Source organism: Psammomys obesus, unplaced genomic scaffold, assembly GCF_907164565.1.
Source record: "Psammomys obesus unplaced genomic scaffold, mPsaObe1.curated_primary_1811, whole genome shotgun sequence".
NCBI lineage: Eukaryota > Metazoa > Chordata > Mammalia > Rodentia > Muridae > Psammomys > Psammomys obesus.
In genome coordinates this window covers 24,966,043-24,977,293 of record NW_026591086.1, presented here as the reverse complement: position 1 = coordinate 24,977,293, position 11,251 = coordinate 24,966,043, and the positions used below count along the sequence as shown (strand labels likewise).

The following is an 11,251-nucleotide window of genomic DNA, read 5'->3' as shown; positions in this document are numbered from 1 at the left end:
GCCACAATTTCTGCATCCATTCTTCAGTTGAGGGACATCTATATTGTTTCCGATTCTTGTGATTACAAATAAAGCTGCTATGAACAAAGCTGAGCAAATGTCCTTGTATGGTTGAGCAGCTTTTGGATATATGCCCAGGTGTGCTGGATCTTGAGGCAGCACTATTCCCAGTTTTCTGAGAAAGCACCAGGTGGATTTCTAAAGTGGTTTCACAAGTTTGCACACCCACCAGCAATGAAGGAGGGTTCCCCTTTCTTCACATCCTCTACAGCATGTGTTTTCACTTGAATTTTTGATATTAGGTGTTCTGATGGTTGTAAGATGGAATCCCTGAGTCATTTTGATTTGCAATTTCCTGGTAACTAAGACTTTGAACATTTTTTTTAATTTTTATTTTTTAATATTAGTTACAGTTTTTTAACTCTGTATCCCAGCTGTATCCCACTTTCTCTTTTCCTCCCAATCACACCCTCCCACCCTCATCTCCTCACTGCCCCTTTCCAAGTTCACTGATAAGGGAGAACTTCCTCCCCTTACATCTGATACTGGTTTATCAGGTGTCTCAGGACTGGCTGCAAAGTCCTCCTCTGTGTCCTAGCAAGGCTGCTCCTCCCTGGGAGGTGGGATGTCAAAGAGCCTGCCATCGAGTTCATGTCAGAAATAAGTCCCTGTTCCCATTATTAGGGTACCCACTTGGATACTGAGCTACCAAGGGCAACATCTGAGCAGGGGCTCTAGGTTGCATCCATACATGGTCCTTGTTTGGAGAAACAGTCTCATAAAAGACCCATGCGCCCACATATATTTAGTCCTTGTGGAACTCCTATCCTCTCCAGGTCATATTAACTCCCCTCCCCTCCATTTTTTTTGATTCCCTGCATTCTGCCAGAGGCTGGGTTATGAGTCTTAATATCTGCTTTGATACACTGCTAAGTAGAGTCTTTCAGAGGCCCTCTGCAGTAGGCTCCTGTCCTGTTACTTATTGTCACTAGTATCTATCAACATCAATGACTCAACTCCCCAAAAAGATACAAACTAACACAATGGTTTCAGAAACAAGATCCAACATTCTGTTGCATCCAAGAAACACACCTATGTAACAAAGATAAACAGTACCTCAGAGTAAACTGGCTGGAAAAATGTTTTTCAAGTAAATGGTTCCAGAAAACAAGCTAAAGTAGACATCCTAATATCTAATAAAATAGACTTTCAACCAAAATTAATCAAAAAAGATAAGGAGGGCCACTATATTCTCATCAAAAGAAAAATCATCACAATTTTGAACATCTCTGCCCCAAAGACAAGAGCGCCTACATTCATAAATAAAACATTATTAAAGCTTAAAGCACACATTGATCCTAATACTTTAATAGTGGGGGACTTCAACACCCCACTCTCACCAAGGGAACAGATCAACTAGACAGAAACCAAATAGGGAAATAAAGGCAATTACAGAGTCCCTAAATCAAATGGACCTAATAGACGTCTACAGATCTTTTCACCCAAACTCAAGAGTATACCTTCTTTTCAGCACTGCATGGAACCTTCTCCAAAATAGACCATATAGTTGGTCACAAAGCAAGCCTCAACAGATACAAGAAGATTGAAATAAGCCCTTGTATTCTATCTGAACATTTCTTTAAGTGATTCTCTTCCATTCGATTTCCTCTGTTGGGAATGCAAACTTGTACAACCATTCTGGAAGTCCACCTGGCGCTTTCTCAGACAACTAGGAATAGTGCTTCCTCAAGACCCAGCCATACAACTCCTAGGCATATATCCAAAACAGGCTCAAGTACACAATAAGGACATTTGCTCAACTATGTCTGTAGCAGCTTTATTTGTAATAGCCAGAAGCTAGAAACAGCCCAGATGCCCCTCAACTGAAGAATGGATGCAGAAATTGTGGTACATCTATGCAATGGAAAATAAGGAAATCATGAAATTTGCAAGTAAATGGTGGGACCTGGAAAGGATCATCCTGAGTGAGCTGTCCCAGAAGCAGAAAGACACACGTGGTATATACTCACTCATATAGACATATAACATAGGATAAACTTACTAAAACCTGTACATCTAAAGAAACCAATCAAGAGAGAGGACCCTGACTAAAATACTCAATCCCCATCCCTCAAGGCAAAGAGGATGGACATCAGAAGAAGAAGAAAACAGGAAACAACCTAGGAACCTGCCATAGAGGGCCTTTGAAAAGCTCTACCCTGCAGACTATCAAAGCAGACGCTGAGACTTATGGCCAACTGTTGGGCAGAGTGCATGGAATCTTATGTAAGAAGTGGGAAATAGTAAGATCTGGAAAGGACAGGAACCCCACAAGGAGAGCAACAGAGCCAGAAAATTTGAACACAAGGGTCTTCCCAGAGACTCATACTCCAACCAAGTACCAGGTATGGAGATAACTTAGAACCCCTGCACAGATGTAGTCCATGGCAGCTTAGTGTCCATGTAGGTTACATAGTAATGGGAAGAGGGACCGCCTTTGACATAATCTGATTGGCCTGTTCTTTGATCACCTCCCTCTGAGGGGAGAGCAGCCTTGCCAGGCCACAGAAGATGACAATGCAGCCATTCCTGATGTGATCTGATAGACTAAGATCTGAAGGAAGGAGAGGGGGACCTCCCCTATCAGTGGACTTGGGGAGGGGCATGGGTGAAGAAGGGGGAGGGAGGATGGGACCGGGAGGGGAGGAGGGAGGGTCTTATGTGGGGATACAAAGTTAATAAACTGTAATTAATAAAAATAAATAAATTATAAAAATGGCCATTTGATTCTCTTTTAGCATGTGCTGAAAGAGAAATGTATTTATATTTTCTTTTCCATCTATTTTTTCTGTATTCATAAATATGCATATGAAAATTATCTATTTTCTCCATTTTCTGTCAATGATTGCCCTATTTGTCTGCCTACTTCTATTTCTTTTATTTGTGTTTTATCTCTAATCTGCCTTAAATCACTTATAAATCCACAACAGTACTCTTATCCATTACACTAATCAATGCGATCTTGCCACAATGTCATGCACTGACCAGCCCTCTTCCTTCTTGAATGTTTAGTGGAACCCTGTCCCCAAGTCACTTGCCTTCAGTGTTGATACTGACAATTTCAGGCAGCATCCACTTGGCCTCCTTTATTCTGTTATTTTTCTTTCCTGACACTTAGCGCATTCTTATGCTTAGTATGGGATTCATGGCAGTTAGTCATCAAATGTCTCCTCTTCTGCCATCACTCATCACACATGTGACTGCATCTAACACCATGTGAGCTGCCTACTTAACATAGTTTAGAGGATTTCCATCTAGTATAAAAACCACCCCTGAAATTACAGTAAGCAGACAAAATAAAAGTTTTCTTCTAACAGTACAGTATTGATTTTTTTGGACATTTAAATTCCTGTTTTATAAACATGCAAGAATTTTATGACGTAAAGTTTTTTTAGATGTTCTCTGTTGATCAAAGCGCTAACACTAGCATTAATCCTTGAGCTTGGAAGTATATGTTCCCACTTAATCTTGTGTTTAGCAGCAGTTAGGGACTTGGTGCAGGACATGAAGCTCTGGTGACTGGAGAACTGAAAGAAAGCACATAAGTAAGTAGCTCCCCAGGAATGGATGTAGTTTAATCAGGGACAGCCAAGTGAGTAGACAGATCAATACAGAGAACTTATTTTAATTCAAGAGAAGGCCAAAGTTATTGTGAATGAATATTCAAATCCATCTGATACTTTCATAATTTTTGCCAATTTCACAGGTATAAGTGGAGCAGATAGAGCATAAGAATTTCAAGCATATTCATCAGGAACACAGGACATGCATATTATTTCAAATGAATCACTAAAGTTCAGATAATGAGCTTAGCAATAGAAAAGCAGTGCTTTTCTAACGTCTTAATTATAAACAATGAAAATAATAATGATAAAAAGTTAACATTTAGTGATGCTGTTCTTGAATATGGTCTACACATACTCTCTCTCCATATATATACATATACATACAGGCAGTGTAAAGGTTCTTACCATTCCAGGCTCCAAATTCTATACCCTAAATATTCTCATAGATTGGTGCCTTACTTAGTTATCCTCCTGCACATATGGGAACAAATACAGAGACTCAAAGCCAGATATTACAGGGAGGGGAAGGGAGGAAGGGAAGGAGGGACAGAGAAGAGAGAGGAGATGTTTGGAACACACAACTCTAATAAATGTCTCCATCATATCCCTCTTTTCAGAGCTCAGGAAAGCATGGGGAAAAGAATAGACAAAGGGTGTTGGAGACAGAGGAGATGGAGAACACCAGGAGATCAAAGCCATCTGAATCAACTGATTGAGGTTCATTAAATTCACAAAGTCTGAAGTGCTGATCACAGAGCATACATAGGTCTGCACCAGGACCTCTGCATATATACGATTGCTTTCAGTTTATGGGACTCCTAGATGTATAAACAAGTGGGTTTCTGATTTTTGTGCCATCTCTTGGTGATTTTTTAATTTCCTATTGCCTTGGCTTATCAACTTTAATATGGTAGTTTTAGTTTTATCTTATCTTATATTTTGAAATGTCATCTCTTATAAAATGCTTTTTATTTCTAATGAGAAACAGAAAACAGTGGAGAGAAGTGGGAGAGAAGACGAGAAGGAGGAGAGAGGAAACTGTAATCGATTATATTGTATGAGAATATGATTAATAAAAAGAGAGAAAAAAGAAACAAGAAAAGGATATAACCAGGACATCTCTGCAATGGCAAGAGTTTTACATGTTAGATAAGTTAGTAACAAAAAATGTTAATCCCTGAAGTTTATAGAAAGTTTATACAGAAATAAACTACGGAATCCGATCATTATTACTTTTTCATTACTAGTTCTAAATATGCAAAGTATATCATACTGTTTCTTGTTCTATCCCAAGCGCACAGATATTGTGAGAAGAAATTTCATTTAAAATGTTTGCAGATGATATGATAGTATACGTGAGTGACCCCAAAAATTCTATCAGGGAACTCCTACAGCTCATTAACAGCTTCAGCAAAGTGGCTGGATACAAAATTAACTCAAAAAAATCAGTAGCCCTCCTGTATACAAAAGACAAAAGGGCCAAGAAAGAAATTAGGGTAACAACCCTCTTCACTATAGCCACAAAGGACATAAAGTACCTTGGTGTAACCCTAACCAAACAAGTCAAAGACTTGTATGAAAAAAAATTCCAATCTCTGAAGAAAGAATTAGAAGAAGATATGAGAAGATGGAAAGATCTCCCATGCTCATGGCTTGGAAGGATTAATATAGTAAAAATGGCCATCTTACCAAAAGCAATCTACAGATTCAATGCAATTCCCATAAAATTACCAACACAATTCTTTATAGACCTGGAATGAAAAATTCTCACCTTCATATGGAACAACAAGAAACCGAGAATCGCTAAAACAATTCTCCACAGTAAAAGATCTTCAGGAGGTATCTCCATCCCTGATCTCAAGCTGTACTATAAAGCAACAATACTAAAAACTGCATGGTACTGGCATATAAACAGACTGGTGGATCAATGGAATCGAATAGAAGACCCTGACATAAATCCACACACTTATGGACACCTGATTTTTGACAAAGATGCCAAATACATTCAATGGAAAAAAGATAGCATCTTCAACAAATGGTGCTAGTCTAACTGGATGTCTACATACAGAAAAATGAAAATAGATCCATATTTATTACCCTGCACAAAACTAAAGTCCAAGTGGATCAAATACCTCAACATAAAACCAGACACACTAAACCACTTAGAAGAAAAATTGGGGAAGAGCCTAGAATTCATTGGCACAGGAGACAACTTCCTAAACAGAACACCAAATGCACAGGCTCTAAGAGCAACAATCAATAAATGGGACCTCATGAAACTGGAAAAGCTTCTGTAAAGCAAAGGACACTGTCGTCAGAACAAAACAACAGCCTACAGATTGGGAAAGGATCTTCACCAACCCTATATCTGACAGAGGACTAATATCCAGTATATATAAAGAACTAAAGAAGTTAAACAGCAAAAAAATCAGGTAATCCAATTAAAAAATGGAGTACAGAGCAAAACAGAGAATTCTCAATAGAGGAATATCGAATGGTAGAGAAACACTTAAAGAAATGCTCAACGTCTTTAGCCATCAGGGAAATGCAAATCAAAATGACCCTAAGATTTCACCTTACACCCATCAGAATGGCTAAGATCAAAAACTCTAGTGATAACACATGCTGGAGAAGTTGTGGAGAAAGGGGAACTTTCCTCCAGTGCTGGTGGGAATGTAAACTTGTACAACCACTCTGGAAACAAATCTGGCACTTTCTCAGATAATTAGAAATAGCGCTTCCTCAAGATCCAGCTATACCATTCCTAGGCATATACCCAAAAGAATCTACAGTACACAATAAGGACATTTGCTCAACCATGTTTGTAGCAGACTTATTTGTAATAGCCAGAAGCTGGAAACAGCCCAGATGTTCCTCAGTTGAGGAATGGATGCACAAATTGTGGTATATCTACACAATGGAATATTACTCAGCAATAAAAAACAAGGAAATCATGAAATTTGCAGGTAAATGGTGGGAACTGGAAAAGATCATCCTGAGTGAGCTATCCCAGAAGCAGAAAGATGCACATGGTATATACTCACTCATATAGACATATAGTATAGGATAAACCTACTAAAATTGTACCCCTAAAGAAATTAATTAAGAGGGAGGACTCTTGCTAATATGCTCAATTCCTATCCAGAAAGGCAAAGAGGCTGGACATCAGAAGAAGGAGAAAAGAGGGAACAAGTCAGGAGCCTGACACAGAAGACCTCTGAAATGCTCTTTCCTGCAGACTATGAATGCAGATGCAGAGACTTATGGGCAACCTTTGAGCAGAGTTCAGGGAATCTTAGGAAAGAAATGGGAAACAGTAAGATATGGAGAGGACAGGAACTCCACAAGGAGAGCAACAGAACCAAAAAAATTTGAGCACAGATGTCTCTCCGGAGACAAATACTCCAACCAAGGACTGACTATGCATGGAGATAACCTAAGACCCCTGCACAGATGTAACCCATGGCAGTTCAGTATCCAAGTGGGTTCCATTGTAATAGGAACAGGGACTGTCTCTGACATGTCCTCCTCTGTCTGATTGGCCTGCTCTTTGATTACCTCCCCCTGGCGAGGAAGCAGCATTACCAGGCCACTGTAATGGCAGCCACTCCTGAGGAGACCTAATTGACTAGGATCAGAAGGAAGGAAAAGAAGACCTCCCTTATCTGTGGACTTGGGGACGGGCATGCATGCAGAGGGTGGAGGAAGGGAGGGATTGGGAAGGGAGGAGGGAGGGAACCACAAGGGGATACAAAGTGAATAAAGTGTAATTAATAAAGAATTAAAAAAATAAAAGAAATAAAAGAATTTCTAGCATAAAGTAAATACCTTAATTTTCGGCAGTATATCTAAGTAGTTAATAAAACTGAGTGAAATTAAGCAACAGGCCCGACTGTGGTATGGTAGAGATTAGTGAGGCACAACTGTAGTTTACAGATAGAATTAGATCAGAAGTGCTCAGCCAAAGTTAAAATATCAGTCCCTTTAATTCACTCATAATGGCCGCCAGAGATAGCTTAGATTCAGGTTGAAGTTGAGGCAAGACACTGGAGGAATAGCCTTGGTTCTTCCAGTAGACTCCTTTATCCGTTTTCTAGTCAAACATAAACTACTCCATTTGGCACTACTCTCTGCACTGTGATGAACGAACCCTTCACAAACCATGAGTCAAAATGAATCTTTTCCTGCTGAGTTGTTTTGCCACATATGTTGTCACATGATGACATAAGTAACCTGGATGCCTTCTTACTTGCTAATGGTCTATTGGGACCACAAATTTCACAGCCAGTATTGTCACTGAGTTCTGTCTTTCTGCTGGTTTCTTTTAGTTCTTGGAGACCTAAGAGTATATTAAAATTGTTTTTTTTTTTTCCTGCTTTAACAATAAGTTCCTTCTTATAAAACCAAGTTACCTACTCCAGTAAAAATTCGGTACTTTAGTCACAACTATTTCTTTTCTTGTGTTTAAAAAACTAGCATTACAGATCGTTGTGAGTTGTATATGGGTAGTAGGAACCAAATCCCAGCCCTCTGCCAAGAGTAGTAAGTGCTCTTAACCACTGAACAATCTCTTCAACCCTTCCACATGGTTTTCAAACTCTTTGCCTAACATCATCTTCAAAGGGCTCTCAGGTAGCAAATGGACTCCTAGTGAGCCTATTTTAGCTCTCCAGAGACAAAACCCTATGACATAAACACTGGTCTAATTGTTATTTAACCATGGGCTGGTGGGGCACAGAGAAGCCATCAGATGCCCTGGAAATGGAATTCCAAGCAGTTATGAAATCCTGTCATGTGGAGGAACAGGGCATAATCTTAACCCCATCCCATTTCTTTTGTAGGTGTAACCTGTTTTACTTAAAATTTCATTGTTATTAAGGACTTTTAGTTGGCTTCAATAAATCTGCAATGGCTATTATAATGTAATATATTCACTTTAAGATGTTTCCTGAGCCAGTTGTAATAATGCACGTCAGCAATCTCAGCCCTGGAGAAACAGAGGAAAGAATTAGGAGTTACAGCTTGGGGAACTAAGCAAAAATAATACAGAAGTGTTTTTGATCTTTATATATATTTTTTCTTTTCTCCTGTTCATTAATCTCAATTTTCATATTACAGTCTTGTATTTCTGTTTTTCTTTTGGCCTACTGTGGTTATTGTTCTCCAAAGTTCTTGACTTTAAAATAAAATTTAAGCACTTTCTTACCTTGGTTTCTTCTTGGTTTGTTGGGGATGGTGACTGGGACCCAGTGTCTGCTTCTGTCACCATGCATGAGTGCATCTCCATCCATGTTAAACATGCTGGTGTCCAGCTCAGCAATGCCTACTGGGAGCTCTACTCCCTTTAGGCTGGAAGCCAAGCCACAAGATCATCAAGAGAGGAGATGATTCCCTCAACACCTTCTTCAGTAAGATAGACACTGGCAAGCATGAGCCTAGGGCAGTGTTCAAAGACCTGGAACTTATAGTTAGCAATAAAATTTGCACTGGTACCTACTTACAGCTCTTCCATGGTGAGTAGCTCACCAGCTGTCCATAACTATATCATGGCCACTACACCATTGGCAAGGAGATCATTGACCTTGTTTTGGACCAAGTGAACAGATCTTCATGAATTTCTAGTTTTCCTCCGCTTTGGCAGTGGGAACCAGCTCTGGATTCACCTTCCTATTGATGCAGTAGCCCTCTGCTGATTACAGGAAGAAGTCCAACCTGGGGTTCTTGATTTACTCACACCCTTCTCCCAGGTTTCCTCTGCTGTCACTGAGCCCTACAATTCCATCCTTACCAACCACACCACTCTGCAGCACTCTGACTGTGCCTTCTTGGTTGACAATGAGGCCATCTATAATATCTGTCCTGGGAACCTCAATACTGATCACCCAACATACACTAAAATCAGCCACCTTGTTAGCCATATAGTATCTTCCATCACAGATTTACTCATATTTGATGGGACTCTACAAGTGGATCTGACCTAATTCCTGACCAACCCAGTGCCCTACCCTCACACCCACTTCCTTCTGGCCACATATGCTCCTGTTATCTCTGCTGAGAAAGCCTACCATGAAACAGCTTTTTGTAGCAGACACTGTCAGTGTCTGCTTTGACCCAACTCATCCATGATGAAACATGACCCTCACAATGATAAAAGCATGGCTTGTTGCCTATTGTACTATAGTGATGTGGTTCCTAATGTCAATGCTGCCATTGATATCACCATCAAGACCAAACACAGTATCTAGTGTGTGGAACTGATGTCCCACTGGCTTGAGGGTTGGCATTAATTACCAGCCTTGCACCGTGGTACCTGGTAGAAACCTGGCTGAAGTACAGAGAGCTGTGTGCATGTTGAGTAATAAAACAGCCATTGCTGTTGTCTGAGCTCATCTAGACCACAAGTCTGACCTGATGCAAAGCATACCTCTCTACACTGGGATATGCGTGATAACATGGAGAAAGGGGACTTCTCTGAGGTCCCTGAGGACATGGATGTCTTAGAGAAAGATTATGAGGAGTTTGGTGTGGATTCTGTTGAAGTAAAGGGTTAGAAAAAAAAGGACAGGGATATTAATCTATTCCTTTCAGCCCCTGTAACACATAAAACTCCCATAATTTCATCTTAAACATTAGCTGACAGGCATCAATGTTTCTATTTTGTTATTTTCATCTGTGATCATGTCAATCTTTTCCATGTATGGCTGTAAGGTTTTCCCGTGATGTCTTAAAGTAAAAGGCATTTAAAGGGGGGGTGTTATTTTTCTTGTAAAACAAAAAAGTATGATGAATAAATATACTAATCTGAGCAAAGAAAAACCCACAAGATCTTAATCCTTAATCCTACAAAAAGAACTATAGGCAACCAAGAAAAGCTGGGAAAGAGAGAGGTAGACTTTCCCAGGGTAAATAATTTCAACTTGCTTTCCAGCTGCAAATGCTCACCCTTTGAAGCGTATATACAGGTAGCATTATATGGACTGAATAAGTTATAGTTATCAATATGTATGAATATGTATGCATATGTATATGCAATAGCAATTAGTTTAAAAGGAGGCCATGAATAAAGAGTATGGTGAGGAGCATATGGGAGGGATTTGAGGGAGGAAGTGGAAGGGAGAAATGTTATAATTAAATTATAATCTTAAGAAAAATGGCTTACATTTAGCTCTGTTTTGTAGAATATATCTTCTTTTCATTTTAATATTTATTATATATCTAATATATAATTATAACAAGCTTTTACATACACATATATTTTTGTATGTTTTTGACTTAAGTAGTTCTAAGTTAACATTCACTAATCTCAACTTCTACTGAATTATGGTCATAAACATGGCCTGTTTCATTTCTATTGCTTATCTTCATAAAGCTTTCAGGAAGTGTTGTAGGCCAACTCCTTTGGATATCCAAATCAAGCATTCCCACTTCCTTGCACTAAGCATTTTTACATCAAAGCATTCACTGCTGATAGTACAATTTCCCAGCTTGTTCACTTGCTTATGCTGTTCCTGCACAATACTCTAAGTTTTATGATATGTCTGCTTCAGTGATCGATGCATTCCATGAAGGCAGCTATGTCTTCATTTTAGGAATGAGAGAAGTGAGAGAAACACCTGAAAGCCAGC

At 39.4% G+C, this 11,251-nt stretch overlaps 1 pseudogene; it reads left to right on the top strand.

Annotated features, from left to right (window-relative positions):
* Nucleotides 1–8,893: 8,893 nt before the first annotated feature.
* On the top strand, nucleotides 8,894–10,177 carry LOC129678823 (tubulin alpha chain-like; annotated as a pseudogene).
* The last annotated feature ends 1,074 nt before the right edge of the window (nucleotides 10,178–11,251 follow it).